Source organism: Anser anser, assembly GCF_964211835.1.
Source record: "Anser anser genome assembly, chromosome: 4".
Taxonomy (NCBI): Eukaryota; Metazoa; Chordata; class Aves; order Anseriformes; family Anatidae; genus Anser; species Anser anser.
Genome location: NC_139724.1, coordinates 74743196 through 74770851, shown reverse-complemented (window position 1 = coordinate 74770851; position 27656 = coordinate 74743196). Strand labels below are relative to the sequence as shown.

General features: G+C 38.1%; 1 protein-coding gene and 1 long non-coding RNA gene across 16 annotated transcripts in view; one reads left to right on the top strand and one right to left on the bottom strand.

The window, feature by feature from the left end:
* CTNNA2 (catenin alpha 2) overlaps positions 1-27656 on the top strand; it is a 476933-nt gene that overhangs the window by 263346 nt on the left and 185931 nt on the right. The gene's annotated exons all lie outside the window — the stretch shown is intronic.
* The window catches only part of LOC310899257, an 11512-nt gene continuing 275 nt past the window's right edge, over positions 16420-27656 (bottom strand). The window contains exons 1-2 of the long non-coding RNA XR_014584111.1: positions 19025-27656; positions 16420-17353 (exon numbers count right to left, since the gene is read on the bottom strand). The exon at positions 19025-27656 is cut by the window's right edge and continues 275 nt beyond it. This is a non-coding gene — a long non-coding RNA (uncharacterized lncRNA). The remainder of the gene's footprint in view (positions 17354-19024) is intronic.

Below are 27656 nucleotides of genomic sequence, written 5' to 3'. Positions count from 1 at the left end.
GATTAGTTCTGCTATCAGTGACATCAGATCAGCAAAGGGCATTAATATTCATTACAAGAAACCTCTGCAAGATAAATTATAGGTGGAAGAAGAGGCATTTCATATGATTTTATTGAGAAGCCATAAATTAAAGTACAGTACAGTATTGACATTTAGGTATGCACCCCTTTATTTGATTTGTTCAGTAGTAAAATCAGGATTTTTTTTTTTTGAACTTGGAATATAGTAGCTTTGATCGATTTTTTTTAAAAAGAGACAAAACTCAAAAAAAAAAAAGAAAGGAAAAGAAAAGAAAAGCAGCAAAAATTCTGATGCTTAAGTTCTTCCTTACAAATCCTTTTCCTCTGAAATACTTCTACTACTTCTGTGCCTAGCAGTTAAGTATGGCGAAATTTGGTGTGCCAGCATGACAGATCAAGTCCCGAATTGTTCTCAAACAAAGACAATGCCGTTACCCACCAAGCCTGTCCACAGGGCTCAGATTTTGCTGTGTTCACCAGCAGAGACACAGCTGAAGAAACGTAATCCTAGGAGGGATTAGTAGACTGAGGGTAAGGTGAAAAATTATTCTATTTAAGCCCACACAGGAAGAAAAACTAGGTGGGTTGCGGAAAGGAACGTGCATCAGATGTCCTTCAGCCTGCTGACCCCCCCCCGTTTTTTTATTTTTTATTTTCTGTGAGCCCATATTCTGCAGGGGATCCATCACTGAGGGGATTCCCTTGGGCTATTGCAGTTTTCCATGTATTTTATTCTGGAAGGAGGGAGCATTCTGTCTAGGAGACAGGGAAATGAAGCGAATCTCATTTAGAGAAGCTGTGCTGGTGCCTAATTTCTGTATTGTTAAAGCACAAAATTAAATTCTTGGTAGCTGTGCAGTTTTATGTAATTACCACCATTTTTCACTGAGCAAGGGGAAAAAAAAAGTGCTGTTTACATTAAGGACCATACAGTGACTCTACAGGAGAATCTGGCCAAGGTTCAGATCCTCTAGAAGTGAAAATATTGATGAGTTCACACCCTCTTGCCCTTAAACTTTTATTCCTGCAGTCTTTCATCTCCCAGACAACCTTCCACTCTGAAATTCATGATGTCCAGCACTGGGTCTCAAAAGAACTACTGCATCCCAATCCAGCAGATGCATCAGACAGCCTGTAAGAAAAAAAAAAAAAGGTTTTTGATGCTAGCTGACATGGCATTTGTGTGAATGAGATTTTGCCATCATTTCGGCTCTGATGAAAAAATTTCCTAATTTTCTATCACAACGTTTCTATAGCTGTAATCAAGTATTGTGAACTGGCTCTTCCCTGGCATGTTTTAAAAGTGCAGAATATAAAATTAGTGATTACCCCTAGAGGAACGTACATCATTTTGGATTAGTTTTTAATCTGCTGGTGCTTTATGTTGTAAGTAAAAGGTTCCCACCTTAAACCACAACCAAGTTTATCAAAAGTTCTTTGTTAACTGCAGGAAGAAACTTCCTCAAAGAACTTCAGTACCATTGATTTGGATCCCCCCAGTCTGATTTAAGCAATGACATATGAAAAATCTGATTGATGACATATGAAAAATCTGATTGATCCCCTGAAGAAAATAGCACACGTTCCCACATATACTCTATTGAGAAGCCGAGAGCTCCATTGATAGATTATTTCTCAAACCACCACAAGAAATAAACAGCCTTGCAAATTGAATCAAACAGGAATCAGCAGCAGTATGAAGCTCTTTAAATGTTTAGAGCTAGAGAAAGGGGATATGGGAGTTAAATAAGGAGGAGGAGAGGTGGCGAAATTGTTACTTAACTACCAGTTTCGGAAGGAAAATATGTTTTGGGAGTGCATTTTATCTTGTATGTATTGAAAAGGAGACAGCATTATGAGAAGATTTTTACACCTACTGGGACTTTTATTTTGTTGTAGACAGGGCTAGAAGAGCAGAATTGATGTTCTGCATGTTGGAAGCACATCGGTTTCAAAATTTCCATGGATATAGCAGCGTAACCTATTCTTTCACCTTTAACATTTGAAAACTTCGTTTTTGTTGGAACTAATTGCAATGCTGGTATAAAAATAAATTAGGCAATAATACAAACCTTGGGCTTGGTCCAGGTATGATGGTGTCAGTAGGAGTCTTCCTACTGACTTTGGATGAGACTCGTGATCCTTCTCCCAGCAATTATTTATGCGCTTGGGGAACAGAAGCATTTTTAACAGAAAAGTCTAACCCATCTACAGGCTTGTTGTGGCATTCTCAAGGTTTTTTTAAGCCTTTCTAAGATAAGATACAACAGTACAGAAACCATTGACTCTCAGTGTCCTATTTTTTTAAAGCTGACAGAAAGGAAATCATTTTCTATTATATCCATTTTTAGACATCTGAATAAATTGCCTGATTGTTAAGGATACTAAGCATTCACACTTCAGAAGAGCATTTTGTGTTAGTAAATGACGCAGGATGTTTTTCCCCCCAAATGGAGCACTGAAAAGAAAAGGAAATGTTCTGAAAATCAGTCAGTGTAACCTCTTCTGCATGGAAACAACCTATACATGCTTTTTTTTTTTTTTTGCCTTTTTTTTTCTTTATATCATTATATATGTATATTTTTCCTTTTTTTTTTTCTTCCATAGTTAAGTCAATTTTTGATAACAGGTTTCTGCCTGAGGGTTTTTGTTTAGTTTTGATCTTTTTCGTAGCGAGTGCAATGGCTTTACTTCTCCAGGGACAGCAAAGCTTGTAGGAGAACTGAACATCAAAAAGTAGCCAAGAGAGAATGGCTGTTGGTGCATGATTTGGGGCCTCAGCAAACCAAGCAGAAGGAGCCGTAACAGCCAGGAAGGGCTCTTTGAGTTAAGGGACGTGAGGCAGGAGCTTGCAAAGAGCTCAGGGCTGTATGGAGAGTCTGAGGATGGATGCACTTCATCAGACTGGACAGCTGGTTGGGAAGAAGTGTTTTGAATGACCCAGAATTTGGGGACATCGTGGAATGATCGGCTCTTTGTGGAGAGCAGTTTTGAGATGTTGGGGCATGCTGGGGACTCAAAGTAAGGGATTTCGGAGCGCTAAGAATTTGGGGTGTTTCCGATGGGTTAAGAACTTAGTTACATCAGTGGTGACCAAAGATCTGCCTAAGCCAAAACCTTCTTCTCAGGAGCTTAAATACAGACTGTAGCAGGACAAGTGATAAACGATCCTTCTCTTTTGGACTCGAGGAATTTTTGAGATAGAAGTTGCATCTGGGACATCTTGTATAATAATTCTTGAATTTGTTTCACTGCTTTTTCAGTTCTTTTATATATGACTCCAAGATATATATATGACAAATGTTTGTATGAGAGTAAGTATTTATTTTCTTCTGTCTAATCGTTCAGTGCACTTGTCCCCAAGGCCTTGTATAATGAGAACAGTGAATAATTGCCCTCTATTCACCTTTTCCATGAGGTTTATAAATGCATAGGTCTGCTTATTTTTTTCTTCAGAAAGCTCATTTTGAATGAATATATATATATATATATACACACAACTATATTACTCTTTTCTGCTACTTCTTTATCCTTGTTTGTTGGTTCACTTGTGGCATTGCAGGTACAGGTGCATCCAACATCTGTACAGTTTCATGATGGAACTGTGTCTTGTTCCCCAGCCCTTTCAAAATAGTTCTGTTGGTTTATCTTCTCTATCATCCAAGAATATTATCGTTGTGATTCTAGAGAACAACCCAAACTGACACAAAATTTCTTTCCTGAGTGAATGGCTAAAATATTGTTTATTTATTTATTTATTTTTAAATATACTATTGTGTTGCTACAAGCATTTTAATTCTGAATTTCAGCAGATTTTTTTTCGCTGTTGTTTTGTTTGTTTCTCAGCTCCTTGCAACCATTCACAGTGTCATTAGATTTTACTGTGCTGGACATTTTGGAATCATAAGTAGTTTTCACTAGCTCACCAGCCCTAGATCAATTACGGATATACAGATGAGCCAAGACCCATAGCAGATCTCAGTGGGATTCTGTTCATAACTTCCCCTCATTGGAAAATTAATCATCTTCGATATTTTAACAGGATACAAATCTGTTAAAAAAAAAAAAAAAGTCCATTGTAAAATCATACTGATATGGTGGTGCTGCCGTTCAAGTGCCTTAAAAAGCTTAATTACATCTTGTTCGTTTACCCTTGCCTGGTGCTGCGTTTGTATGCAGTTGATGTATCTTAAAATCTCTAACTTAATACATCAAATATGGAGAGGAACAGCCTGAAAATCTTAATTTGTGCAATTGAGTAAGAATATTTTGATAGTAAATGATAGAGAAACAGGAGCAAAATCCAAGCAGATTTGGAATTACTATAAAGTGCTTTTTTTTTTTACTTATTTTCCTAGTAATGATTATGATAATGTCTTGTTTCCAGAGAACGTTTCTCTTGAAAAGCCAAGCTCTTGATATATCTAATATTTGAAATGTTTTTATGTTATACTTATCTCATAATCCAAGGCTTTCAGTATTATTAAGACTTCACTCCTCTGCATTCATTAGTTTCAGCATTTCTCTGACTCTTTTTGCCTTCCTCTAAGCAATTGGAGACTCGTCTCACCTAGACATGGTGCTCCTACTGACATTAATTTCTTCTGCTTAAGAATGTTAAAGTCACCAAATTTGGGGTCAGCAGGAATTTTTTCTCTGTTACAACAAATTAACAAGAATTTTTGGGAGCAAGTTACCTGGTCTATATTTTGGAGCTGCCTCATTCAATGAAGCCCATGTGGTTAAAGGGAGCAGGACAATAATGATGGTTGTAAACTGACATGATCTCTTCTTGCTGTCAGATTTACTTGTAGCTTTTACACACAGAAATTAGGCTTTAAGTTAATTGTAATTTTTTTGAAGTGTTTTATGATCCCTGAGAAAACTTTTGCAGGCTGCCTAGAGGTCCTGTTCAATTTTACGTTTCAAAGTTCTTCTCATACTACAAATTGTTTTTATAATAATTTCTTAGTAGTCTTCAGAAAAGTAAATTAAGGAGAGAGAAATTGAGAATTGAAATTATATTAACAATGCTTCAGAGAAAATTGTAGCTATGAGATCTGGTTTCTCCTATCCATAGAACATCTGTACCCTTCACAGCTAGGCTAAATAATCATTTCTCTTGTGGTTTATTATTTTGTTTCTGTTATGTCAGTGTATTAATAAAAATGTCAGTATATTAATAAAGTACATCATTCTGTTTTGTCAATGGAGACCTCTAGCCATTTTTAAAAAGTAGTCTTTTATTGTTCTGTTTAATCATATTTAAACAAGCATCACAAAGATAAAAAATAAGAAAGGTTTATAGTACATGTTTTAAGAAAAATATGTTCTCTGATTTTTCTGTTATGTTCTGGTCTTACCAGTAAACTCCAGTCCTTTATACTGTTGTATCTCATTCCTGCCCATCTGGGTGCATACATCTGGTAAATCCAAGTGAAAATATCCAAACTGAATAGGGTAAAATATTAGAACCTCGTCAGAAAATCTTTATTTAAAAAGGGCATAAATCTGAGGTTATTCAGCTTCCCCCTACCCCACCCCCAGCTGAGTTATGTTTATTAAAGTGCTTGTTTGCATTATTTCCAGGCACAAGTCGAAAAACAATATTCCGTACAGATAAAATATATTTATTTGTTGGTAAATGGAAGAATTTTATATCATCTGTCTTTTGAGACAGTATTAATATTTATTGGGTTAAAAAAAAGGGGGCATTTTTAAAGTTGTCAGCAAGTATGGGACAGCTTAGGATAAATTTCTCTGAGGTACAGGACCATGTTCTCAGCTTTATGTACCTGATAAATGTTGTTCAGCTTCTGTCAATGTCATTGGAGCCATTAGCAGATCGCTTCAAAAAGTTCAGTCATTTAAAAATGAACTGAGCTGTTCTTTATGGACATCCATTATTAAAAAGAAATATAACAGAGTTGTCATGAATGACTTTCATCTCACATCAGTTCCCCATCCCTGTAACTACATTGCCTTCAAAGGAGGTGTTCCTAATCTAAAACCATTATAGATTTTAAAGTCAAAAGGGCCATTTTGATTATGTGTAATCTGACCTTTGGCATAACATATGACATAAAATTCCACCTGCATTAGGCCTGATGATTAAGCCTCTGCTTCTTTGAAAGGTGATGAATAATGTATCCCACCTAACTTCGTCTCTCTAGAAAATAGTCGTATATTCTCAGCTTTCTTAAGTAAATGGAAAAAAAAAAAAAAAAAAGCACCTTTCAAGGAAGATTCGTCCCACATGCTTCAGTTACTTAAAACATAAGTTGAGCTGCCTGCTGGGGGTCCTGTCTATCTCCAGTGCCTGTACTGTTTTAGACTAGCCTTGTAAATTAAATACTTGAAATAAGTTGATACGAACCCTTCCTATACGGCTTCGATCTTAACATTTCACGAAGTCTCGATCAGTTTTCCCTTGGGTTTATTATTGCAGCTTAAGAGTGTATTTGTATTCTGAGTTTGTTGAGCTGCGATAGCCAAGTATTGAATCTGGTAACTAGATCTCTGTCAACCATCACACACCATCAGACTCTTTCCCTCCTATAGACGGCAGTAAAACTGGAGGTGAAACTGGATCAGAAGACAGACACGCTATTTGCATTTCATCTGAAGTTTGCAAGATGTCGGGGATGAGTCTATCCATCTGAAGGCTTTTGCTTTTTTGTCAATCAAAATAAATATCCAAAATATTCCATCTGAAGATTGTAAAACGTCTCAGGAAAAGCACCTGGGTTATCAGTGCTTCGATTCTACTTAAGCTGTTCAGTGGAGCTGTTTTTCGGTCTGTATATGGATGTATGAACCCTGTTAATATTAACCTGCCTCCCTCCAGAGATAATTCACCAAGTGTCATTAGGACAAAACTGAGAAAAATGTTATAGTATTATCGTTCTCCCTCTTCCTGGGGGTTACATTTGGAATTGGTGTTTGCAAAATCATGTTGCATTGATGTTAACAGGAGCAGGACCGCAGCTTTTGGCAGCGAGCGCTTTGTAACTGCAGGTGTCCTACACAAGGGACATGCCGAAAATGCTTTCAGGGCAGCTGTTGTGGCTAGGAATAAGACTAGTCATACGTTCTTAGGTAGTGAGTGATGCTGTTGTAGTGTTCTCCTTTGGAATGAATCTTTCTATATCGAGATATCTCTGATCAATAAATCTGGGAAATTTGCAGGGCAATGAAGTAGGGAGGAAGTTTACAAGACCAGACAGAACAGCAATCCCCTTGATATATAGGATTTCACCACGTCTGTGGTCCATCAGATGATTATTGAAATGAAGAAAGAAACAGAAAAACGCTTAGCAAGGACAATCTCACCATGTCTTAACTGGAGAGCTGTTAAAATATAGCCCTGGACGAAAAGAGGTTCAGAAGTACTACAACTTGTTTATTTCATTGATTATATAAGTGCTTTTACTTATTAACCAGGAGTGAAATTCTGCTGTTAACTGAGCATATATAATTTCTGTGACTGCAAGAGTTTTGGGCAGAGGGCAAATTACACCTCGGATTGCTTTTATTATTTGCATTATTTGAAGTCAAGAGAAAGCTTTCCTTTTCCAAATGCTGCCAAAAATGATGTTGCAGCCTTTTTTTTTTTTTTTTTTTGTTATACAGATTAGTAAGATAGTCATGAATCAGGCTCCTGATATGTTTCTGAAAAGCATTCAGAAATAAATAGAGTACAAATCCCATCACCTATGGAATGAGAATTACTGAGCAGCCGTCAAGGTACGATACATTTCCAAGAAAGAGTTCCATAAAGTGCCTGATTAACAGATAGCAGCCCTGGAAAGTCCAACAGAATCACGACGTGGTACAAATTAATCAGGTACTTGAATACATTACAGGATTTTCCAGCCGTTGTTTTGTTCCCTACTGTAAAAGCTAAAACTGGGAATGTAAGCCTAAGCCAAAATGTTTTAAAATCTGCCTAGCGGTAGGCAATTTGTCTTACATTTTGGCCTTTCCAGTGCTGCCACCGAGTGTCTCTGAGCCTGTTCTCAGCTTGGCCACCTCTCGTGGCACACACAGAGCAGGCTCTTGCTGTAGCCATCGGGGCTGCAGCCAGCTGCCAGCCCTCTTGCGCATCCTTTCTGCCGCCCCACTTTGGCCAGCATGAGCTTACCTCGTTAACAGGCCTGGGCAAGTAAAGCTGACCTTATTACGGGATATTCATGCAGTACAATGTCCTTGTTAAATGCCGCTCGTAGACGGCGATGGAGCTCTCGAGGGACTGGATCCCAGCTTTGTTAATGCCCTTCCGTGTAGTCCATCGCTGCACGTGAGCGCTGTGTTGTGCAAGCAGGGTGTTTTACCGAGAACAGCTCGTACCGTGCAGTATTGGTAAAGGAACAAAGACTTTTGTGAAGGTAGAAAGGGAGCAGGATGTCCTCAGTTGTTCAGTGCTCTATGAGGCTCTTTAATGTAACAGCGGTCTAATAGTGCTTTGTGTGTTTTCATAAACCGCAGCGAGGCACCCCTGCCTGCGGGTCATTTGTTAATTTAAGTTTCAAAGCATTCAGCTAATACATTCTTTCTGACAGTGGGTATTTATCGGGAATAATGCATTTTATTCGGGCAAAGTGAGTGGGTCTGCAGAGTCACGTGGAAATAATGCTGCTGCTCCCCTACGCAGTGAGCCACAGCCTGTGAGGAGAAAGGAAACCACAAGGGAAACTTTGTTAGGGCTTGTTTGAACTTCGGGGAGAAATGTCTGTGTGCTCAAAAGCCAGTCCTGGCTGCTGCGTGTCTCCTAATGAAGAATTATATTTAATCAACATAGCCTCTGACTTCGTATCTGAGAGGTCGCACGCAAGGCTTTCACTTCTCGAGGAGGTGTTAGTCCTTTTCATACTGAACAAGAAGGGACTCCTAATGACACCAATTAAGAGATGTGAAGGCCTCGTTCCACTCTTTATGGCATGATAGGTCAGTTAAAATGAGACAACAAAACACGCGGCGCAGACGGAGCAATTTGAGCTATTTGTGGAAAGATGGATGTCCGTGGCTTAACTAGCAGAAGACAGAATGAGCTTGCACAGCCCACCCAATTACAGCCTCTCCATCACAAGAAAACGAAATAATTTGGAAACTTCGCAAATGTTGCCGTGTGTTTATTTGCAGAAAAAATGATCTTTTTTTTTTTTTTTTTTTGTGAGCTTGTTCCTGGGCCAAACCTGTCATTATCTAGGTATCGTTGTAAAGACGAAGCCCCATAAGTAATGAGTGCTTGAACTATTTAGCGACTGGAGCTGGCAGGATTTGGGGGATGAGGCTGGTTATAGTGCTGGCAGAGTGGGCTGTTCAACACAAGACACATTTCATAATTTTGCCCCTGCCACTGGATGTGGAAAGCGTTAATGAAAAATCAGAAACTCTATTAATTCCCACTGTAATTACGCAGCTGGGCTTTAACCTTTCAAAGACTCACGTTTTTAATTACAAAAACAATTATTAGTCTTCTTTGTCTCTTGTTGTGAGCCTGTTGGTCTAGGTATCTGCTCTACTCTTGCCCTTATCGATGAAGGATCTGGGGCTGAAGAGGAAAGGGGTGTAAATAATTGTTACAGCTTGACAACTACATGGGTAGGCAGTGCACAATGTGTCTGAAACGCCAACTACAAGCACATCTTCACCATCCAAGATTAATGTTTCACGTTGATACAATATTCTCGCCTTGTAAAGCTCCATCTTTTATTCCAGCTTGTGGCCTCGGTGTTGCTTGTTAAAATAGCACAGGATCTGGTTGACACGAGGTTTTGTGGAGACATTTCTTCATTAAAACCATTGCTCAAATTGCACTTTCTCCTCCATTTTACAACCAATCCATTATACTCTGCACTAGAGGTTTGTTGTTTTTTTTTTTTTTTGGACAAACAACTTTGTCCCAAAAATACATGGCCTCTGGTGTGAGTCTGTCTGTACTTGTGGGGCAGTGCTTGAAAAGCAAAGCTGCAGTATAATAAATCTTTCCTTCTGCTTTCATCTGGGAGCATTAAATTTATCTCATAATTTGAATTTCACCAGTTTGCTCGAATTCATTGCAGACTCTTTGTCTCTTTGGAGTCCGCCTGTGGTCTGCAGACCCCAAATTTCCAACCGTCTCTCGAAGATCAGAGGGAAGCAAGATCAGAGGGAAGCACCGTATTTTGTGGTTTTGCCTGGGAACTGGCCAGATATATAGGATGTTGTGAGTGTTTCTGGTTAATCCTAATAGTGAGCTGATTGAGTGGGAGAAGGGGGAACTGTACAAGACCAGCTGTTACGTAGGATGTGGGTTTCCCATCCTGAGTGGTTTGTGCGGGACTACTGTGGGAAACCAAATGTGGCTTTTAGGGCTGACCTAGCTACTCCTACCAAAATGATGAGTAACAATGCTACTTTGTTCAATGGCAAGTGCTTTTCAGCAGCCATATCTTTTGCAAAGCACTACTTGTACGGAAATAATACAAATAACTGTACATGGGAGGTGAGGGGGAAAAGCTTTCCATAATACTAGGAATTTAAGCTGATTCAGATACTTAAAAATCTGTGGGCTATATAAAGCTTTTCACTAAGGGACTATTGAGAGAAGCCATTTGAAAACTCATTTGCAAATTTAGCATATGAAACTTGAAGTACAAATATATGGTGTGACACTGTTATTTGTTCAGTACACCAACATTTTATGGGCATTCTTAATACTAAGACTGAAATGAAGGAAATTGTTACTACATAAAGGTAAAGGGAAACTATAGGAATAGAGATACAATAGAGACTCATTTAGAAGGTGTCCCCAGCTGCCCCATCTTTGTTAATAATAAAGGAAATGTTTTCCAGTGAGTTAAATACTGTTTGATTACATGGATGAAGTTACAAAAAAAAAATAAGGAATGAATTCTGTACAGGTACAGCTTCCTTGTGTCCCCCCCCCACCCCGTTACTTTGAGTTACTTCTCTAAATGTAATTCCCAGAAGTCACCTTGAAGTTGGAAACTCTGGAATAGTTTCCATTTTGGCTTTTTTTTTTTTTTTGGTGTGTGTGTGTGTGTTTGTGAAATGGCACAGGGAAATATAGCTGCAGATTACATGGTGGCAATAAACTGATCCATGAGTGTTACAGCAGCTGTGCTTGTGTATCGGCAGCGGAGAGGGGTCCTCCTATGCACTGCCATACCCACCGATGGGACCTGGTGAGGGCCATATGTCTTGAGGCACCCAGTCAGTGTTTGGTGTTAAGCCTTCTCCCATCCACATGGCTGGTCCATCTCATCCAGACGCAGGGAAAATTCTGCTTAACTTTGTGGAATATTTTCCATCTCTGTTATCTGTGCTTGCTTGTTCATTATTACTGATGCTTACATTTCAACCTGAGGATTTCAAGTTTGCTTTTTGCCCACATTTTTTTTTGTATTTTATTTACTTTTCTTTTTTTTTTTTCTTATTTTAAGCGCCTACCACTTGTACAAAGCACTATTCAAGATACCTCCTAATTTAATCATACAATACGTGCCAAGAATTGAGTCAGTGTCTAAGTTAGAGGAGTAAGTTAATCACAGAAGAGTGATACTGACATAAATGCCCTACAAATTCAGTGTCCAGTCGGTAGCATGAACCATGAAGGGCAGAATGAACTCTGTGCAAAAGAAGGTAACTGTGAATCTTGTAGAATTTTAAATCCACATTTTAAAATCTGTAGCTTCTGGGCCTAATACAAGTACATAATATCGCAATGGCGTATAGTTAGTAGCATAGTATCCTTCAATATAAATTACAATACAGTATTATATGTGCAAGTATAAAGAAATACATAAAAAAGTATTAAAGCCCCACTGGTATTAGAGTATAAAAATGTATTAGAGCTCACATTTCAGTTCCTAACAAATAATGCAATAAGAAGGAATGAAAATTATTCTTGACTAGGACCATCTGGTTCCTTATCACAGATAAATGATTACTACATAATAGTACGTTGTTTCATTGAGGTAGAAAATACATGAAATCTTTGAGATAGTAAAATGTTTAAGCACAATAAACTAAACAAAAGTAAAATTAATTTGCAGCACGCATTTATTTTCATGGTTTATGTCAACAATGTGAATAAAAAGTTAATATTAGCTCAGTTTCTTCAGAAAACAATTGATTTTTTTCTTTTACCTCCTCCGACAGGAATCATGTTGTATAACTGATATACTGAGAGATGTCTACCTTAAAAGCAGTTGGCCGGCTATTACTCCCAACTGAGAAATTATTTCAAAACTATTAGCTTTTTAATGGTTATTTATCTTTTCTAAATTAACCCTAATGAATTGATTATTAGGGAAGGCGTCTGCTTGTTTTGGGGCCAGAATTGCGCTGCAGCTTCAGTCTTCGCAGCTCCTTGATGTTTCTCCTAGAGGTAGTGGCTGTTAATAGGATTATGTCCTTCCGCTTTTATTTGCTCTTCTAAACACAGCAGTTTCCTGGGGGCCCCATTTCTTGCATAGACAGCCCTGTCCTTCTGAGCGCTCTGACAGCAAGTTTCTTTCAGTACTTATACGTGGGGTTTATAGATCTTAAACAGAAGTGATTGAATTTTTTAGCACGTTTCAGTATCAATGCCTTCCACAGCAGTAATGATAACTATCTTTACTGGCTGCTACACAAACTCCATCGTATATCTGAAAAGCATATTTACCTTGCTGTTTGTTGCTTTCAAATCTCACCCGAACATCTTATTTGCTTTAATAATGACCAGAGGTAGAAATAAATTACATAGAGGGGTTTTAAAGCTTGTCTTAAGGTACCTTTCAGAAGTCAAAATGCTAGAAGCAAATGGTTCGGTGTTTCTGGACTGCTGTTATTTATTTTTTTCCCAGCCACTTGCTCCACCTACTTATGCAATGAATATAAACCTCTCAGCACCACTGTTCTGATGATGCTGTCAGTACATGTAGAAATATGCATCGTTTTTAAGCCCTCATCACTACCTCAGGGGTAGCATTATAACGAGAATGCAATAATTTCTATCTGTTTCTCAAAAACGGTGCATTTGTCTAGAAATAGCACAGTTTGGGCATAAGGAATGTTGCAGAAAAAGGCATGGAACAGGTTTTGTTTTCCTTTGGAGCTAGTCTGGATGTGGATATAGAAATATGTTTTTTTTTCTGAGAACGTTGACAGCCTTCAATACTTTCAAGAAAGTACATTTTTCTTACAGAATAATCTTAATTAAGAGTAGCAACAATGGTTGTAATAACATATGGTCAAAAGGAATATATAGAATGGAAATTTATAGGTACCTTCTGAGAACTTAACACAGGGGGTAATATACATAGAAATATTAATGCAAGACATTTTAGGAGACAGCACTTCCCTAGTCCCCGTAGAAATGTAGTGGTAGGTGACACCTAGTGGACTTCAGCTTTAACTACAGCAATGTGCCCACGAAACTCTTCAAGATTGGAGTTGAAAGGAAAAAAAAATATTCCTGGAGCAGTTGAAGCCGACCATTCTGCTTGCTCTATTTACAGACATGAAATTTTTGTACCATACCAGGATTCTTTTTTTCTGTTAAAAATGCTAATAATGATGGGACTCTAACGAGAGGGAGCAAAAAGCTTTTTTCAGCCTCTCCATCTTTCCAATGGGTATTTCTTTTATGCTTCTTGAGGATGCAAGATTTAGAATTGTAAATACACTATTTTTGGCTATTTTTTTATGCTAAAAAAAATTAGGTTTACCTTTATGTGAGAATTATTGTACCAAACTTACGTTCATGGAAAAAAAAAAAAAAAAGAAAAAAAAAAGAACATTTTCTGACAAAGAACAGATTATCTCTTGCAGTGGGCTGTTATAATGGTCTTTCTCAAGGCATGGTGTCATTACTCAAATTAATTGTACTGGGCTTCATCTCACCAAACAACTCAGATATTTTTCTGATGAGGTATTTTGGGGGTTCTCTTGAGTCTTACATTTATTGGGAACCCGGTGCATGCAAACACCAGGAAATAAAACTATGAAATACGCATTCCTTCTTTTTGTAGTTAGAGCAGGGATAAAGAAACACATACAGTCAAATTTTGTTCCCTAATAAAAATATGTTTTAGTTCTTAATCTTATTAACAAAAATAATAAATTACTAGAAAGACCATTTGCAGCATCGGATGCTTACCAGCATGCATGTACTTGTCCAACAGTTTAGTGCATACAAAATCATTTGTGTTCATGTTGGAAATTTTACCCTTTTGGGTTATTTTTCCAAATTCTATTTAGTGTAGGTCTAACTCAGGACACTTCTATACATTTCCGTATGGATGACAGTGAAGAATTTGTCAAAAGTGTTTTGGGTCTGATCTTAAAGTAAGCAAGTGTTGTGCCAGTAAGTTTGTGCTTGACTTAGTGATGTCTCAGCTTCTTAACGGGATAGTCATGAGAGCACAGTCACCTCAGTGAGCACAGAGTTATAATACATCCAAGGGTATTTGTAGCGAGGATGGATCAGGAAGATTTGTCCTAGTGAGAGGCAGCTGAGGCACTGCCGTGCCTTTCTTACCCTTTATACCTCTGGAGAAACTTCATTTAATAACTAGACTCCCCTGAAAGCACCGGTGCTTGGTGTTCCTCCATGGCAGATGTGCTAAATTGGCCAGATTCCATTTTAATCTCTCGTTTACTGGTTCTCATAATGAAGTCTTGACCTCCCAGCAGATGGGGTTTCCAAAGCAGTTCTGCTTACCACTAGGAGGATCTATGGGCCAACGTGTGCCTGAGTGTATGGCTTTTACATCCCATGGAGTGGCATAATGGGTCAGGGGCTGAAGGGTGCTGGAGTCGGAATTACTCTTGGAGTTATTAAACAAGCACATATGCATGCATCACAGCAAGAAGATGCCTGCATTCTTTTCTTTGCTATGATCTTACCATGTATCCTTCTAGATATTCCATGCAATTCAGGCTTGATTTTCCAAAACTGCTTAAAACCTTTCAAATCTGTTGGTAACTCAAGAAAACAGAATTGCTATGCTTAATTTTCTGACTGTGGAGTTTTTGTAGGTGTGCTTCAGCTCGGATAGAATGAGTTTTAGCAAGTGTATTGGATCACTTTGCAGATGGTAAATGTGGCAGGTGGAAGGTAGTGTTGTTTGCACATCTGTATCTTACACTCACATTTCTTGAAATGGTTGATTTAAAATACCTGCTCAGAATATAATTGAAAAACAAAGTAATTCTTCCACAGTAAAAGGGAGAGAATTTAATATATACATTGATTTGCATTCATTATATTGTGCTTAATTTACTCTATAGAAATCTCTTTTATTTTAATCAAAGATCAAACCACAAATTGTTACATACCCATGAGTAAGCCCCATTGAACATACCGGCGGGGTGCGTCTTGAGGCAGCTTTAGTGATGAGAGCCTTCATCCCCACGGCACTGCTCGTGGCACACCGCCTGTTCCCGTGCCATATGCGATGTCCATCCCCAAGGATCCCGTGCTGGTACACCACAGAACCAGGTCTGTACTCAGTTTAGCTCAGTGACACACAGCCACATCACAGATGTAATTTGTTCGGCTTCCAAATCAGCACAGCGCCGGGTGTGAATGCGGAGCAGATGGGCTGCTTTGGTATAATAATACCCTTGGACACTCACGGAGGCTGCTTATTTTACATTTGGAGGCACAGAAGGTGCATTGCACAAAAGCATTCATGGAGAGCACCAAAGGGTAGAAATTTGAGAACACCTGGGGCAGACGATTTCTGCTCTGAATGGCCTGATAGCACCTACCTTTATCCATAAGAGGAGCCCAAGATGAGTTATAAACTAGCAGCTCATTGTCAAATACCCTTTTATATGTTCCATGTGAGGGTTTGGTGATACCAAACAGACATAGAATGGCTTGGGTTGGAAGGGACCTTTAAAAATCATCCAGTCCAACCATTCCCACCAGCCCAGGCTGCCCAAAGCCCCATCCAGCCTGGGCCAGGGCCTCACCACCCTCATCATAAAAAAATTCTTCCATATCTTTGATAAACAGTGATAGCACTTTCAAGATACTGGTGTTGCACAGTTTCTGGAACTGTGTTTCCTTACCCTGTTGCTCCTGAGAAAGAGGCAGCCATGGACACTATCTTCATTTGGACATGGCTGCCTGACATTGCCCCATACTTAAAGCAGTCACATATATACTGCATTGGCATACTGACTGCTTCATTTCTGTGTCATTTTGTGTTAGGGTGATTGAACGTATGTGTTCCACACACCCAACTGAAAGAGGAGCAAGTTTGGTGTTGGATATTAGATGGAGGAGGGAGTTTGGTGTTGGTTATCAGATGGAGGACGTGGCCCCTTATCTAAAGTTGGGGGGTTGCAGTCAGTCCTCACAAGCCTTCCCAACTTCAGTACCACCAGGTTCATGTTCTTTTTGAGGTTTTTATGTGGTCTCGGTGTCACATTACCATGCATGAGACACTATTAGAGCTTCCAGGGCAAACCCACCAGGTCACTCCGCCAGCCCTAAGGCCTAAACATCTTAAATTCCCGTCTCTCCCAACACGCTGACTCAGCTGTCGCTGCTGCAAGTAAATCTGAGCCCAATGTTGAGATCTGTGTTTATTTAGTGCGTGCTAAGGGCAGACATTCACCAAGTCAGCATTTCAGGGCTCAATGCATAGTGAATTTATGTAAAAGCAGAAGTTATAGGCATGAGGTCTGCCTTGTCCACCAGGCCGCAAAAGCCTCAATATTAAAAGAATAACTGGAGAACAAGATTCCTGTGCTTCTGCTAGCTCTGACGCCTAGAGTGAAAATAAATTAAAGACCTTGTTACACTGTGAAAGACTTTCAAAAATTAATCTTACAACAGCCTGCATAGCACTGAGGGATTAAATGCATTATTGACCAAACTGGTGTTCATGGTCTGTTGTGAAAACTAGGAAGGGCTTGCATCAGTTTATCTTTCCCATGTAATATCCTTTCAGTCATAAATCCTTAGGCTGGGTGGCTCTTTGAGCAGTAAGATTAGGCTGATGATCTGCATTTACTTTTGTTTGATGCAAATACAATGAAAAACAGGTTGGGATGTTCTGGAAAATCCATAGGTATTCAGAAGCTGTGCAACTCAGGTAATACGAGGAACAATGTTGGCACGTGATCCACATTCTGTAAAATAAACCATGGACTTCAGTTAAATCTAGCCATATAATAAGCTGCAGTCTTTGGACCACGCTGGCCGTCATTTTCTGTTCTCTTCATCTATTTTCCAGTGTGACCCAGGGTGCTGGAGCATGTGCTGCAGTAATCCCAGTAGACGGAGCAGGGTGGCAACTCTGCTGTGTAGGTTGGGCCATGATTACCTGCCAGGGAGAAGAAAAGACAGAGAGAAAAGGGAATATGTGAAGAAACAAAGAACAGACTCGAGAAAGACAATTTAAAAATAAAAATAAATAAAAAAAAAATAAAAAAGGAGGAAACCCACTTGGGAGATGTGTAATAGTAATGCAGAAAAAAGTATGAAAACAGATGTTGGAATTTGGTTTTAAGCCCCAAGTACGTTTAAATTTTTCTTTAATCTTCATTTATCTGTATTTACCTACAATTTGGCACCCTCCATCTTTCATCATAATTGGTAATAAAAAAAAAGAGATATTTTATATATATATATATAAAGTTATATTTGTGTCTTGAGAATCTTACTTAAAGTCGAAGTATCCTCAGTAATGCATTTAAGTCAGAAATGTACTGCAGTCGCAGTTTTCATTGTTTAATTTCAGTAGAAGAAATTTTACTTTACTTGACTACTCCAGAAATACTCATCTTAAATTACCTTATGAGGCTGAGCTCTACTTTTATTGCTCTTTTCTGTTATTTTGTTTTATTTTCTTGTTGATGAAAGAAAAACTAAGCTGTTCAGTGGTGATTGTTCCACTGCTGCTGCTAAATATTGTTGAAAAGTAATATTATTTCACTCCCTACTTGTGAAATGAACCCTAACTATAAAACTGCAATGTGATAGTCAGATAGTGAAAGTAGTAAACTCCATTACAGAGTTTGTCTCCTTGATCATTTGGGGATATTAGGAAAATGACTATATACATATATATGTATATATATATATATATCTGTTACAGTAAATCATGTTTACTGTTGAATGATCTATATGAAATTAAAGCGGGATAAATAGCAGAAAGTTGTAATTGAATTTTTTTATTTAATTTTTAATGGAAGTACTCAAGACATACATTTAACTTAGAAATTGCAGAACAACGTAGTGTATCTTCCTCCAGCAAAGTAACTATTATTACAGTAAGAAATACATCAAGTCCTGTAAAAATAAGTAAGGTCCTTTCAGATATAGGTAAGATTTTGATTATATCTTACAGTTCTTATCTTGTGCCCTTTAAAGCATTACATCAATTTCAGGAATGTTCTGGGTAACTCTGATTTCTGCCACTGCAGATACATGTGTTAATAAAAGAGCAGCTGTGGCCATGCTGGTAATCCACTCTGGTTTACATAAGAATTTTGTTTAGAGGAGAGTTCCTCATTACTCCTTCTCTGATGATAATGTGATTCCAGAATTTCAGCTATCCTCAGTTGTTGATTTTCACCCTCATGCCATGAGAAGCTGCCCTCCCTTTGCACTTCTCAGTGAAATCATTTATCAGGCTGTGTTAAAAAATCCATCAGTGAAGATAGTCCAATTAAAAAAAAAAAAAAAAAACCTTCCCAAATGAGAGGGATTTTTTTTCTTAATCCAAATATTCTGAAGCTAAATGTATTTGTGAATCTCTGCTCCCCAACATGTCCTGTCTGAGCTTTTTACATCTCTTAAGTTATACATATAAAAGTGTTCTTTCTTAAAACCAAAGACGATATCAGGTGTAGGAAATAAATATTTGGAGGAGGCAAAGGAAGAGTCAGTCTGTTGAGTTTTGACAGGGAGCTTCAGTTGCAGCATCTCTGCCAGTGCCCCCCTACAAAGCAAGTGTATCAGGTGTGGCATGGAGGCCCTTAAATACCATTACCTGAAACCAGATAAGAGAAGACGAGTGATCATAGTCTGTCTGGTGGATCCCAAACCGAGGAAGAAAATGTGATTTACACACAAAGTCTACCAGTATTGCTACCGGAGTCACTGGGCATGCCATCAACATGAAAGCACCGAGTGTGTAGAGGCAACAAAAATGATAAGTTCACAATTATGAATTTTCTACCCTATATTGGGGAAGGAAGGAATAGGATGAGAAATTAGGGAGGCACTAATGTAAGGAATTGCATATGTTTTGATGATTCTTGTCCTCAGTGGGGTAGGATCATGGTTTATGAGCTCCATAAACTTTCTCTTGCATGGAATAAAAAGCAAAAGAGTAGACGCTGCTATGTTAGAATTGTGATATCTGGGAATAGCCTTGAAAATGTTAACAAATCTCTAATTAGAAGCAGGACTGTTCATGGGAAATGTGAATCATTTGCTGAGAAAAGCAGATCTGAGCAAATGAAATGCCTCCAAATAGCAAAGACGGGGAGCTATACATGGAACTTGAGTACAGGATGACTTCATCTCAATATCCACGATGCAACAAAAGTCGTAGGTGGCAAAGTTAAAAAAAAAATAGGCGAGACTTCAATATGAAAGCAAGTCAAGGAAATACAGAGCAAAGTTGGGTGCCACTCTGCCCATTTCAGGGATAACCCAGCACGGAGACATGGACAACCCAGATTCTGCTTCCATTTAATCACCCCTGGCAGCATTATGAAAGTCACAGACTAGTTAGGGTGGAAGGGACCCGTGAAGGTCTCGGATCTGACCCTGTGTCGTCTTGGACCAGGTTGCTCAAAGTCTTATCTGGGCAAGCTTTGAATGTCCCAGGGGATGGAAATTCCAGAAGAACAGAGGAAGAGCTATACCAAAATAGCAGAAATATATGAAATAGAGGTAATAAAAAGGAAACAGAACTAGAAGATATAATGAGGCTGTGCTGGCAGCCTCATGCAGCAAAGAAGACAAGAAACTGAGATAGAGTTGATGGTCCAGCCCTCAAAAAGTCACACACATTGGGAAAGACAGCAGCTGAGGCTGTGATGAGCCAGAAACCATATGCAGCAACTATACACCTCGGATACCACGGCAGATGAGCCAAAGTATAGCAGAAAAATGCAGAAGCATGGTAGTATGGTAGTAAAATCAGAGCCAAGGCTAGAGCCAGGCATGTATAGAAAAGCTTGGTGCAAGAAAGTCAAATAAAGGTAGAACAATTCAAAGACCTGCTAGGCTGCTGCCTGGTGGAGAAAAATCATCAACGTGAAGTCAAGTCTCTTCCAACCATTAAAAAATAAACCGGAATTAATTCTTATTTGAGAACCACTCGAGTGCAGTTGAAAGCCAATAAATTAAAGTGCGATGGCAGTCAATACCATGTCTTTGTGCTGAACTCTGTACTGATAACCCTGTGCCCTCACAGGTCAGGAAATGCTTACAGGGAAGGAATATTAAGAGTGCAAACTGATAAAATCAGGTGCAGCAACATGTGTAGAGCTACAAGGAAGGAACATGGGTTTCAAGATGTGAAGAACAGATTAAAAAAAAAGGCAACATTGGGATGTATATATAATTGCAATTTAGCTGATTTAGCTGTAGATACAGCATTTCATACTGCATTATGTACGTACAGCATTTACGCAAGTATTGATGTTGACAATGAAGCAGCCTAGTTGCACAACCACAAAATTACCCAGTGCAAGGTGCACAGTGCTTAAATGAACAATAATGCATGTTTTAGAGTAAAGTTCAAAAGAGGGAATTTGCCATTTATTGCTGTAAAATATCATTTTTGCTTCTGTCCAGTGAAGCTGACAGTTGCTTTTCTGTGAAATGGCAAAGCTGGCTACAGTACAGAAGCAGCCTGGGGTTCATAGCCAGCATTTTCAGTAGGAGATGTTTTCAGTTCTTTCCTCCTTTCCCTTTCCCTTTCCCTTTCCCTTTCCCTTTCCCTTTCCCTTTCCCTTTCCCTTTCCCTTTCCCTTTTCCCTTTTCCCTTTTCCCTTTTCCCTTTCCCTTTCCCCTTCCCCTTCCCCTTCCCCTTCCCCTTTCCCTTTTTCTCTTTTTTGAATTTCCATTTTCAGACAGCTTCAGTCGAGTCATTTGGGACCATTGAGGTGCTCTGCATTTCCAGAAATCAGAGGCAGCTTGTCTTAAACTTTACAATCAAGCATTTGAAGCATTTTGATATTCATATATTCCTTTGGGCCTGTGTGAGTTTGGGCAAAGGCACGGGAAGGTGGCAGTGGGATATGGCATTTCTGCCTGTCATTTTGATCCTCTAGGACTTTACCTAAAGGAGAATTATGTCAATGCAAGCAGTTTCACTGAATCCTACAATTTAGGTATATGACAATTCAAGCGCACTCCAGCTCCAGTGAAAATACATGAGAAACACAGAATAAGAAAGAAGCCAGATTACTATCACCATTGCATACCCAATCTATTTTCTATTTGGCATACATCTGGGTATATTACAAGGTTTTTTTGTTTGCTTTGCTTTGTTTTGTTTTTAGTAGGCCTACAAAAAATAGAAAATTAAAATCTGAACAAGAGATTTTCTACACCACTGATGGCTGAAAAATATTTTATTCCTAACTTCCCATTGTGAATTCATTATCTGAGAAGATTGTTTGGGTTTCGAAAACTGTCGTGCTTGAAATAAACAGAGAATAGCTTTTGCCACCTCCTTCCTTTAACTTAGTGGGAATGTTATGCAGAAGATAGCTGACATAGAGTTATGATATCAGCATCATTTAACTTCTTGCACTTAATTTACCTTATTAACATTTTTATTGCTTTTTGGTGCTATTGCATATATAGAAAAATCATAGTGGTGGAGTCAACTAGTTCGAGCTAAGCATCTGTATATGGCCCAGGGATGTCAACATGCTCACATTGTAACATTAAAATGGATTAAATAGTTAAACTTGCTGGCTATTCTAGTATCTCTCCAGCTGGCAAAGGTGTGGAATAATCTACGACTCAGAATTTTCCCATTTTTAAGATCGCATTTCTACAGTCTGACCAAATAATACGCTAGAAAGAAAAATGGTGTGTTGACCACAGGACTGGTATTTGATTTCAAGCCTTGATGCACCAATACTTCAGTAGGAAATGATCTCGATAGGATGACATTTTGCAATTTATCCTCAGACAGCATGAAGGCTGTAAATTATCATACCTGGTGTTTACCATTGTTTCCCACCTATAATAGTTGGGAAGTTCTTGAGTGCATTTATGATATGCTATTGATAGAATTACTGAAGGTCACAGGTAGCAACAGGCTGTTTTTCTACAATTATGTTACAGATTTTAATGAATACTTTAAAAGAGTATTGGCATTATATATATGATTTTTATAAGCGTGCTATATTATCATCCAAATTTTTAGTGTTCCATAAAATATGGGTATGAAATTCTTCTGATTCCTTGTAAATGATTTCAGTAAGTATGTATTTCATAAACTCAATGGTGTCTGGATATCAGGAGCATGTAATTTCACTTCAGCTTCTGTTAAGTGGTTAAGACCTGAAGGTCACTGGCGTGAAAATCTCTTAAGTTTCAGAATGGTCTTTGTAGCTTGGGGACTCAATGTCATGGCTTTTTAATGATGATAGGAATTTTATAAGATAACTGAAAGTATATATTTTTTCACAGAGCTGCAAACAGTCTGAATCTTTATAGGAGGAAGTTTATTTTAACTTTTAAAACTGAATTTATTTGAAATAACTGGGCAAACCAGTTTCTTAGATTATTTAATATATAAAGGCACTATATCCTCTAAATAAAAAAATAAAAATAAATCACATTCACTTTGTTTACCAAAGCAGTATTAAAAGACATTGTAGAATATAATTTTGTTGTTAGGCTTCTGATGGGAAAGGGTATATCAGACTTCTTAAAGAAACCTTTAAACCCTTGCAGCGAGTTTTACTACTGACTTTTCTTTTTGATTCCTCCAACTGACTATTTGACTCTCTTTTTAATTCAATTACATCCTTCTCCATTTGGTCAATGCTAATTGATTAATTTCTTTTCACATATTAATATAACTTAGTTGCTAGTAAAGCAAAGCCACCAGAAGACTTCGAGCCGAAGTTGTATTTTGCAGCAAGCTACAGGCAGGGTCAGAGTGTGCCACGAAGCGTTTAACAACTACACAAAGTAAGCCAGGGTGGGAAAAAATGCCTCCCTTGCAAACAAAGTCACTACAATTAGTGCTTAGAGCTGTTAGCTTGCTTGATTTTTCCTTATTTCTTTTTCACACATTTGAAGCAGCTTCTGGGAAATATTTATGTGGAATTAAGGGGTGAGAAAAGAGCCACTGAAGATGCAGGGGTAGTGAGAATGGAAAAGAAAACCTGAGCGTAGGCAGAGTGAGGATGAGAATAAGTAACTGTGCATCTGGTTCAGCAACACTCAATCTTTATCAGCCCCTTAAGTGATGGTCTCTGCAGTAGGCACCAGTAAACCACAGGTCCTGTGGTAGCCAGGCCATAGACTTAATATTGAATTTTCTCTTCCACTGATTGTTTATTGTGCTGTTTAGCATAAACATGGCTACTAGTGTCTCTGCTTTATTAGGGCTTAGTTAAACAGTTTGGAAAGCTTCTGAGCATGAACAGAGGACTTGTCTCTGTAGTCCTCAATACAATCCCTAGATTTTTATAATTGCTTTTAAGAATGACATTGGTATCATTGATGTATCACTTCCTTGGCTGGGCATCTTTCAGAGCAGCCTTCAGAATCAGCTTCCAGGTTTAATTTCCCCTAAATCACTGTTTATTCATACAGAGAATATGTATTTCTCTGAGGATTGCCTTCACATCTGGTTATCACTGCTATGCTTAAAATTAGACATTTGCTCATCCTAAATCAATTATTTCTGGCAGGTGCAAACCCAGAATCCCTTTGGTACCTGGCACCAAATAGAGTTAAATGGAAAAGAGATGTGTAGGTTGGAGGACTGTTAAGAGCATTTTAAATCAGTTAAATCAGATTCTGTTCTGGTTACACATAATAATCTCAGTTCAGTTACCATCTGAAAGCTTTCCTCTTGTTTTTAATATTGAAATGTCTAGATTCTGAAATGTATACACTGCTAAAAAAGGTTTAAAAAGAATTTGAATTTATTATCATCAGCAGTTGGTCCTTACCATGTGCACTACTACACTCAGGTTTGGCTGAACTCAGTGACATGCACTCAGCACTCAATGGTAGAAAGTTTCAAAGCACGGGAAATCCTTGTCTTCCTCTGTCTACACTATTCTTCTGCTTTTCCCAGAATTTCCTCCCACTGGGGTCTTCTCCCCAACTTTCCAAAATGCCCGGTTCAGGCCTTGAAGAAAGCAAATAGGAGATGAAAAGCTCAGCTCGCTGCATGATTTACTGTCCCGACATCTCAGCCATGAGAGCTTTCAGCCTTGATGATATGGAATCGTTTTGAAGACATCTAAGGAGAGCTCGCTGCCTGATTAATCTAATACTAAAGAACTGCAGTTATTTAGGCTAACATTAATATTAATGGAGTGTTGTTTCTAATAATGGAAATAATATTTTTTTATCAAATCATAATTTAATACATTGCTCTGTGGTATTCAGTTGTGCCTTTTATTTGCATGCTGCCTTTCTTATTCCCTCTACATATATATGTTTGTGTGTCTGTTTAGTTGGGGGAAAAAAAATGAATGAATTGCTAGAAATGGAGAGTAAAAAGGCTTTTCTTAAGTAAAGAAGCTTTCTCGTGGAAAGCAAAAAAAATTTGGAAGCACAGACCCCTACTACTCTTTTAACACAGAATAACTGGGGGACGTGGGAAATCCAGTTTGCTGTACCTGAGCTGGCACAGGAGTTTGAACCTGGCAATCAAAACGATCGCCATGTTCATAAGAGCGTGGAATTAGTATCTCCCATTGCAGCTTTTGGTTTGTATACAGAATTATTCATTGGTCTACATAGAGAACTATTTATTCAGACCTTTGTCTGTCTGAATGATTTTGTGTCTGTCTTCTTCTTTCCAGAGACTGCACTCAGCAGAGTGAAGAAAATTCTTGGCAAAAATGTCAAAGACTGATGAATCAGGATTCTCTAATAAAACACATAATAATAGTAATATCTAGACATTGACTGTATGGTTATCTACTGTATTTTCTGTTTGCAAATCATTTACAGAGACAGATAATTTTCTTTTTCTGTTATGGAAAACTGTAGCATCTTTTAAGATAACATTAGAAAAATATGCAGGTGGAGAAGTTATTGAGTTCTGTGATTTATGTGGGAGTTCTTGGCATTGTTTATGTGTCTTTTTTGAGGGAGATTAGCATGGAAAAAGCATGCATCTGTAGATCAATTTGTCTTCCTAGAAGAGATCTATTGTCACCTGCTAGCTTGAGAGACGGAGTACCATGGATGGGTCTAGAAAAAGTAAATAATATTGCTAGTAAGTAAGCTACGAATAATGGTTTTATGCCATAACAATTTTGCCCATTTTAATGAGTGAAGTAAAATAATTCCCTTCGTGTGGCTTTTGCAGTGTAACTCTGAAATTAGCTCAGGAAAGGTTTGAACCTATGGAATACTTAATAGTACTGAAAAAATAAAATAAAATTAAGGAGCCAGGTCTTTATCCTCACATTCATGATTTCAGTTTATCTCCAGAGCTAAGGGTGTTATATTCAGACAATTTTCCATCATGTCCCCTTCTAGTTTTCACATCTAGGTTGATTTCAGCTGAAAATGCTGAGCTGCCTTACGTTTATTTTCTGGTTTTGCTTTTATTTTATTTTGTTTCTATTTTCTGCGTTTGGATTGGAACTATTTATTACATACAAAGAAAAGGAAATATCTTCTTGACAAAAACAATATCAGGAGTGTGAATGTTTGCAGAAATTACGAGCACAGTGAAATAGGACTGTAGCAGATACTGTTCTGTAGTCTGAAGTATAGCATTTGCTGCTGAGCATCCACTTCTACAATACTGGTAAGCATATTATATTATGCTGGTATAAAACATTCCTCTTGGACCCATTATAAAACCCCAGGAGTAGAAAATGTGGGGCAGGAAAGGGCTCCTTGAATTACAAAAAGCAGTCCCTTTTAAACATCATCTACCAGCTTACAACAATCTTTTCTAAATAGACCAAATTTTCCCTCAAAAATCATATATTCCAATTTATATTAGGTATTGATATGTTTTAATTTATTTTGTCCTTGTCTTGTGGCATGGAAGACAGGTAGAAATGCAGTGGTTTTGAAAGATGGAGATGACTTCATAATTCAGGGGTGATCAGACCACAGCTTAGGTATCTGTAAATTTGGCAGTCATTAGTTGATAATATTTTTGATTAATGCTGTCTCTAACTACACTAAAATTGGCCAAAGTTGTCTGGATGAATTGCCAGAGAAGGACCAAGCAGTGAAATTCCATGCTGTTCCTTTTGCACTGATTTTTATGTAGGTGTTTTGACGACAAAGATCCACAGGCACAAAAAAACTTCAGGCTTTTGATTATCAACACTGGCATTTTGATCTTGTGCTGACCCTCAGAACTGAAAACAAATTTCCCTTTGCAGAATGTGAAAAGATACATGTAAGGCTGCTGAAAGGCTGTGGTAATAAGTGCCATTATGTAGAAATCCCACTTACAGCCAAAGGGAAGATCTGAGAAGAGTTAACTGTAGTCTGCTGTACAATAATGCTTTATGTCTGCTATATTTTGTTAGATTTGAATAGGTTTTGTCACTTTGATATGCTTTTCCAAAAAAAAAAAAAAAGAAAAAAAAAAGTGGAGTATATGACTAACTAGCATGAGACTTCTGTATGAAAATCATCAAAGTCTGGCTCTGGTAGGTCATTTAGGACCCCAAATATTCCTTCTTTACTTCTCTTTAAGATCAGTTATTCCTGATTCCAATCTAGCTTAAAAAAAAAAAAAAAAAAAAAAAAAAAAAAAAAAAAAAACTATTTCTTTTGGCTGAGTTCTAAATTATCCACGGGAGGAGAATTCATAGGCCACCTACTCAAAGTACTCTTGAACACCCTCTAAGAAATTTCCGTTTGGTAAGGAAATACCAAAGGCTACGAGTACACTTTTTAAAATGCTGTTAAAAATTGGTCCTGGGTCCTTGCAATAAGGAAATGTTAGTTAAGTACAGCTCCCAGCCATCTGATCCATATCGAAGTGAGGGATTATAAAGCAACCTGGCACAACTGTTTCTTCTGGGTAGTGGCCAGCTATTTCTGCCATGCTGTTTCCATTTGAATGAAAAATCAGCTGTGATACAGACCCTTATTGTTCTCCACGCCTATTGCTGTAGTAGATGCAGGGATGTTTGTTACGGTTTTGAAGGTTTCAGCACAAAACGGAAGATAAAATAGCATTCATAAAATAAAATTGAATTGTTAGTCTGCATAAATAGAGTAAGTACTTATCAAGCTGCTGCAAAAAAAGTTGACAATGACCGTGATTTTTCTCCAAAATGGTGGTATTTTGGCTGGGATTGGATTATCCTCGCAGTGACATGAGATCATGGGTCATCAGCTCTATCACTAGCAAAATCATTAGGAAAATGTTGTCCTGCCAAGATGAGAAAAATCCTGGTTGACTGCCTATACAT